This window comes from Rhinopithecus bieti, unplaced genomic scaffold (genome assembly GCF_001698545.2).
Source record: "Rhinopithecus bieti isolate Rb0 unplaced genomic scaffold, ASM169854v2 scaffold_11273, whole genome shotgun sequence".
Lineage (NCBI taxonomy): Eukaryota > Metazoa > Chordata > Mammalia > Primates > Cercopithecidae > Rhinopithecus > Rhinopithecus bieti.
Window position 1 is genome coordinate 629,953 of NW_016806694.1, and position 5,870 is coordinate 635,822.

The following is a 5,870-nucleotide window of genomic DNA, read 5'->3' on the forward strand; positions in this document are numbered from 1 at the left end:
CGGAGGCCGCGGGACCCCGGGCTGCACTCCCGCCCAGGGCTCGGGCCCGCGTGGCGCGCGCCCACCGCCGGCCGCACGGGGAACTCCAAGTCGAGCGCGGAGTCCGCGGCAGGGGTGCCCGGAGGAGCCGGCTTGCCGCCCGCAGGCCGGGGGCTGTCTCGGGAGGCTGAGGGCGCGTTCGAGCACAGACTACCTCGCGGACTGCGTGTGCACCACGGGCCTCGGGACCTCGGGCAGCCAGCCGCCTTGAGATGCGTAGTCGGGCTGCAGGACACTTAGTAGGACGGGCCAGTGCTCCGGGAGTCTTGCGGAGCTTGAGGCGCCTCCGGACCCCACCTGGTCGCCCTCTTAGTATCTCGTCCTCTTTAAAGGAAATGGCTCCTACCCAGAAGGTCAGATGGAATCTTCGCGCTGTGACCCTTTCTCCTTGAAGGACCTACATCTGTGAAGACCATTTGAGACTTGACCTCCTCCACCTGAGTGCGGACAATATGCCATTTTGTTCAGAAGTACACGGATTGCCCCCACCCAACCCTACCATGTTTGATGGGGGATTGGTTACAGCCAGAGCATATGGGCATTTTAACCCAATTTTATTATAGTCACCAAAATTAACCCCCTGCAGACATAGCAAAACACTCCACTAAGCAGGGGTTTCAGGCTGGGTTGAAGACAGATGCAGCTGATTAAAGGAGTGAACGTTTTCAACTGTCCCCACGCCCCCAAAAAGGTTGTCCAGCTCATATTTCCATAATATCAGAGAAATTAACTTTTGAAACCTACGTTTTGTCTAATTTGTCAGTGACTTTTTACTTAGTGAAATGTTGGCGGAATTCAGCTTCCCTTAAGCCCTCAGCTCTCAGCTGTGGTGGTAATTGCCGCTAGCCTTTGATCAGTGCTCACAGGTGATGTAATAACAACTACCATTCATGGAGAGCTCTGTGCTAAGCGCTTTACATGGATTGTCTGATTGAGTCCTCACAATAACTGGGAGCTATTACTTCTCCATTTTACACATGAGGAAGTTGAGGCTAGAAGGATTTACTAATTTGTCCTCAGACCACAAAGAGATGGTTTTACATCCCTAACTAGCTGCACAGAAAGCTGGGAGCTGAACCAGCATGCCATACCGCCACCTACCTACAGCAGCGCTGACAGAAGTTCTTCAGCTCAGCCAGCAAACCAGCCAGCATCTGCCCTGTGCCCGGCACTGAGCCCGCTCCAGCTGGAAATGCCCAGATCCTGGTCTAATTGAGAAGCTTGTAGCAGGGGAACTTTGAACCTGGCTGCCTGAGTAAACTTTTTAAATGAGCAATAAGCTGATAAGTGCTTCACACAGGTTATCCTAATCTGACAAGCATGTACCTAGTTTATATTTAATGTCCACAAATGCGAAACTCACATGCTTTGGGGTTGGAGAAACTGCTCTTGCCCTCTTCAGGTAGAAAAGAAATGACTTTTCCATCTAAACACCCCATGGACAATGAAGAAGAAAGTTTTTTCCAAAACCACAAAACAATGTCTTCTATTTCATTGGCACATAATTTCTCTGTGTCTGACTTAACCCCGTTAAATCGAGGCTGAATTTTAAAATCATAATCTCAATTTCTACCGTTTGTGATGAATCTCAATCTCATGTTGCCCTTTCTTGTTGCTTTGTTTATAAATAGAAACTGCAGCTCTGTATTTCTATTTCTAGAAAATATGGGAGGGACCTGTCCCTGTGTTTTCTTTTTTTTTTTTTTGAGGTGGCGTCTCGCTCTGCCACCCAGGCTGGAATGCAATGGTGCGACCTCAGCTCACTGCAAGCTCCGCCTCCCGGGTTCACACCATTCTTCTGCCTCAGCCTCCCGAGTAGCTGGGACCACAGGTGCCCGCCACCACACCCGGATAATTTTTTGTATTTTTAATAGAGACGGGGTTTGACCGTGTTAGCCTGGATGGTCTCGATCTCCTGACCTTGTGATCTGCCAACCTCAGCCTCCCAAAGTGCTGGGATTACAGGCGTGAGCCACTGCACCTGGCCTGTCCCTGTGTTTTCTACTCAGTCCTCCCTGTATTTGTTTTCCACCTCAGCTCTTCCCTCGCACACCGTTCCAGACACACACACTCTCCCTATAGCAATGGAAGAGTTCGAGGTACTTAGATGCATGTTTGCTCTCTGTAAAATGCAGCACAATTCTTTATCGGCTTCATCCTGACCATTCACTCCTTCCAAGGGCCCAGATCGAAGCTCAGGAGAGTAGAGACTTTGTTTTGCTCCGTTGGTGGAGAACTCGGACCCCAATGCACAGAACAGTGCCTGACACGAGGGGCTCAAAGGGTTTTTTGGAATGAATGGCACCTTAGGATTGGGATAGACGAGTAAACAATATTGAGGTAAACATTACTAAAATTGGGTGGAAATCAACTGAAATTGGCTTCAAAGAGTGGGAGGTGAAAAAGATTCTTTTTCACTGTCAATCCCTTGCAGCCTATCTCATGTCAATTATACCCTGGCCATACTTAGTCCATAGAAGTTTGCTAGTCAGTCATCTAAGGAGACATAGAAAAGGGAAACATGAGCGAATGTTGAGAAAAAGTGAATTTGAGGGCCAAGTGACCTCAAGTTGAATGTGAATCTGAGAATACAATTTTGTTTCTTGGATCTCATGCATAACATTTAGATGGAATTTATCCAAAATGATTCATCCTATTCTTTGTACTCTTTAATTTAACTGAGAAATAGAAGGAAATGAGAAAGATAAGTTTCATGTGGGTAATTCTGGTCCTGGAGAAGTGGGAGCCCCGCTCTAGATTCTCAGGACCAGAATCTACGACAAGCAGCACCCAGACCAAGGGTTCTGTCCCTGAGCCTTGATGACGTCTCCTGTGCGTTTTGCCCCAACACGCAGCATCGCCACACCTCAGCATCTCTCTGCACACTGGAGGTAATAGTTCCTACTTCATGGGGTCTTCTGTGACACTGGCCATGTCCCCATCTGCATACCCATCCCCTCCCTGGGATCCTGTGGCCCCCGCTGCTCTGGGACCCAACCTCGTTTACTTCCTTTGGGATTAGGTTGAAAATCACACAGGATGGAAAGAGAAGTGTTCTGCAGGCAACCTCTGCTCTCAGCCTCACTGCACGACTTTCTCCTTGAGCAAAAGCCATAGCACCTGCTCTCTCCTTAGGGGCCGGGGAGTAAAGACAAAGGGAAAACACAGCAAGAAAGAAAGAACTGTGTGACCTCGAAGACGATCCAGCCAGACATATCTGTGTATGGTATCTACACATTACATCAGTGAAAAATGATGATGCCTCCTGGGCTGTGACACAGGTACTGTCAGATCTCTCACAAATATTACGGTACCTAAAGGTTCTCCAGCCCTGCACAGACCTGCCGCATCTCAGTCTTTACAGCCACAGCACTAACTGTCCTGTTGCCAAGGTGGCCCCCAAGTCCCCTGTACCCCACAGAACATCCCAGGGTGGCTGAGTCTTCCCTGAGCTCTGGGTCTCTGAGGCTGCAGTGACGGCAGCTGGCGTGAGGTGGCCTCTGAGGCCTCCCTTCTGAGTTCTCCATTTCTCCCTGACTCACAGTTCAGTCGGCTTCCTACTGGGATATAAATTGCCAGCTAGTTAAGTGTTGAGCAAGGTACCTGGCCCAAAAGGTAAATAAGTAAATGTTTATTTACTTTTCAATAAATCTTAACTTCCTTCGGTCCTTTTCACTGCCTTACAAGCAAGGACAAGCTCTAGTGACTTTACACTATGTCCGCTGAGCCCTGCAGGTCCCATGCTTCCCAGAATTCCTTCCCTGCAAGGTTCCAGGTCCAGTTGGCTACAGAGAAAGTTGTGTGAGACTTGGAAGGAGGAAGGCAAGTCACCCTCTGCAGCATCTTGTGGGGTTCCAGGTGCGGTGAAGCCCTCAGGCCTCCTTTACCTGAGGTCCCCTTGTCCCCACTGGGCCTCCCCCCGAAGCATCCCCAGTCCCGGGTGAGGAATGTGAGAAGGGCACCTGTGGAGAAGGACACCCTCCTTGTCCTCAGGTCACCGGCATCCCTGAGGTTGACGAAGCATGAGACGTCCCGGGCTGCCCTGTCCTCATGGGCTCCAGGTGTCCCTGTGAGTGCAGTTTGTCCTTACTCTGCCTGTGGGCCTGCCAGTCCCAGGGCCACGGCCTCCCACGGCTTCTCACCAGCCACAGCGACCTATCATAAATCCCTGGTCCCAGGCTGCTTTCAGAGGCTCCACTTTTTCATCAAACATTGAGAGAGGCAGGATCATGTGCCTCTGCATCTCCCTGTCCCGCTGAAGAGGGGTCATTTGTAGAGAGCATAGCAATGTGGCTTTTCTTACGGGAACGCGCTCCATAAGAAAAGGGCGAATTCCTTGAAAAGTTCCCTTACGGAAGAAGATACTTAAGTAGCCAACAAACATGGGAAGAGGCGCTCAGTTTGCACTGAACTCACGAAATAGCACACCCACTAGAATGGCTGAGGTTGAAAACAGTGACAATTGGAAACATTCACCAGGGCAAGGAGTCAGTAGAACCTGCATCCCAGCAATTCTCCTCCTACAAAGGCACAAGAGGACTGAGGGCAGACGTCCTACAAATGGCACCCACAAGGAACTTCATGCTGACTTGCTCAAATGCAAGAGAAAAAAACTGGAAGTAACCCGAATGTCCATTAGGGGATAAAAAATAAATAAATTTTGGTACTCCCATATAATGGAAGATTACAGAGTAGTTTAAAAACTATGAAACTAACGAGCAGTGATGTTGAGCTTTTTAAAATATGCTTGTTGGCCACGCGTGTCTTCTTTTGAGAAGTGTCTGTTCCTGTCCTTTGCCCAGTTTTTAATTGGGTTACTTATTTTTTTCTTGTAAATTTGCCATTATCCTCAGCAAACTAACGCGGGAACAGAAAACCAAACACCTCATGTTCTCACTTATACGTGGGAGCTGAACAATGAGAACACATAGACACAGGGAGGGGAATGACATACACACTGGGGTCTGTCGGGAGAGTGGGGGCGGGGGTGGTGGGAACAGCCTCGGGTTAAATAGCTAATGCATGCCGGGATTAATACCTAGGTGACGGGTTGATGGGTGCAGCAAACCACCATGGCACACGTTTACCTATGTAACAAACATGCATGTCCTACACACGGACCCCAGAACTTAAAATAAAATAATTTTTTTTTAAACCTGTGAAACTGCTGGCATACACAACATGGATAAATGTCACAAAAACTTATTTGAGTGACAGAATTCAGGTGCAAAAGAATAGTAACATATGTTTGTGTTTGTGTGATGTTCCAAAACAGGAGATGCTAACTGACGAAGAAGGAAGTTCAATCTGTGGCCACTCGGGATGGTAGTGGGTGGGAAGGGGCAAGAGAGCCTCTGGGGGAGAGGGACGTGATCTGTCTTCATCTAGTGTGGTTGCAGGGGTATATGCAGATGTAAAAATTCACTAACTGTATGTGAACTTCATATACATTTATATTATACACCACGTTTTTAAGGTTTTGCAAAAAGGGAACTCTTGGATGTGGGAGGACTTTGTAAGGTGGGGTCACTCAGCAGCAGAGTCAGCTCTCTCAGGCGGGGAAAAGCAGAGAGGCAGTCTGCCCACTGGATGAGACTCCCCAGACACCTCACAGGCCTCCCTCCCTCCACAGGGAAGGGCTCAGCTCACGCCCCTGGGCTGAATGAAGTGCCGCTGAGGAGGGCCTGAAGCTCATAGTCCGCAGACACTCACACTGCACTGAGGCTTTAAACCGCATGTTTCCACTCCATTCCTTGACACACCTTTGGAAGCTGCCTGTGGCATTCTTTAACCTCGTTCCACCTGGAAAGGTGGGGACACATAGTGAGACT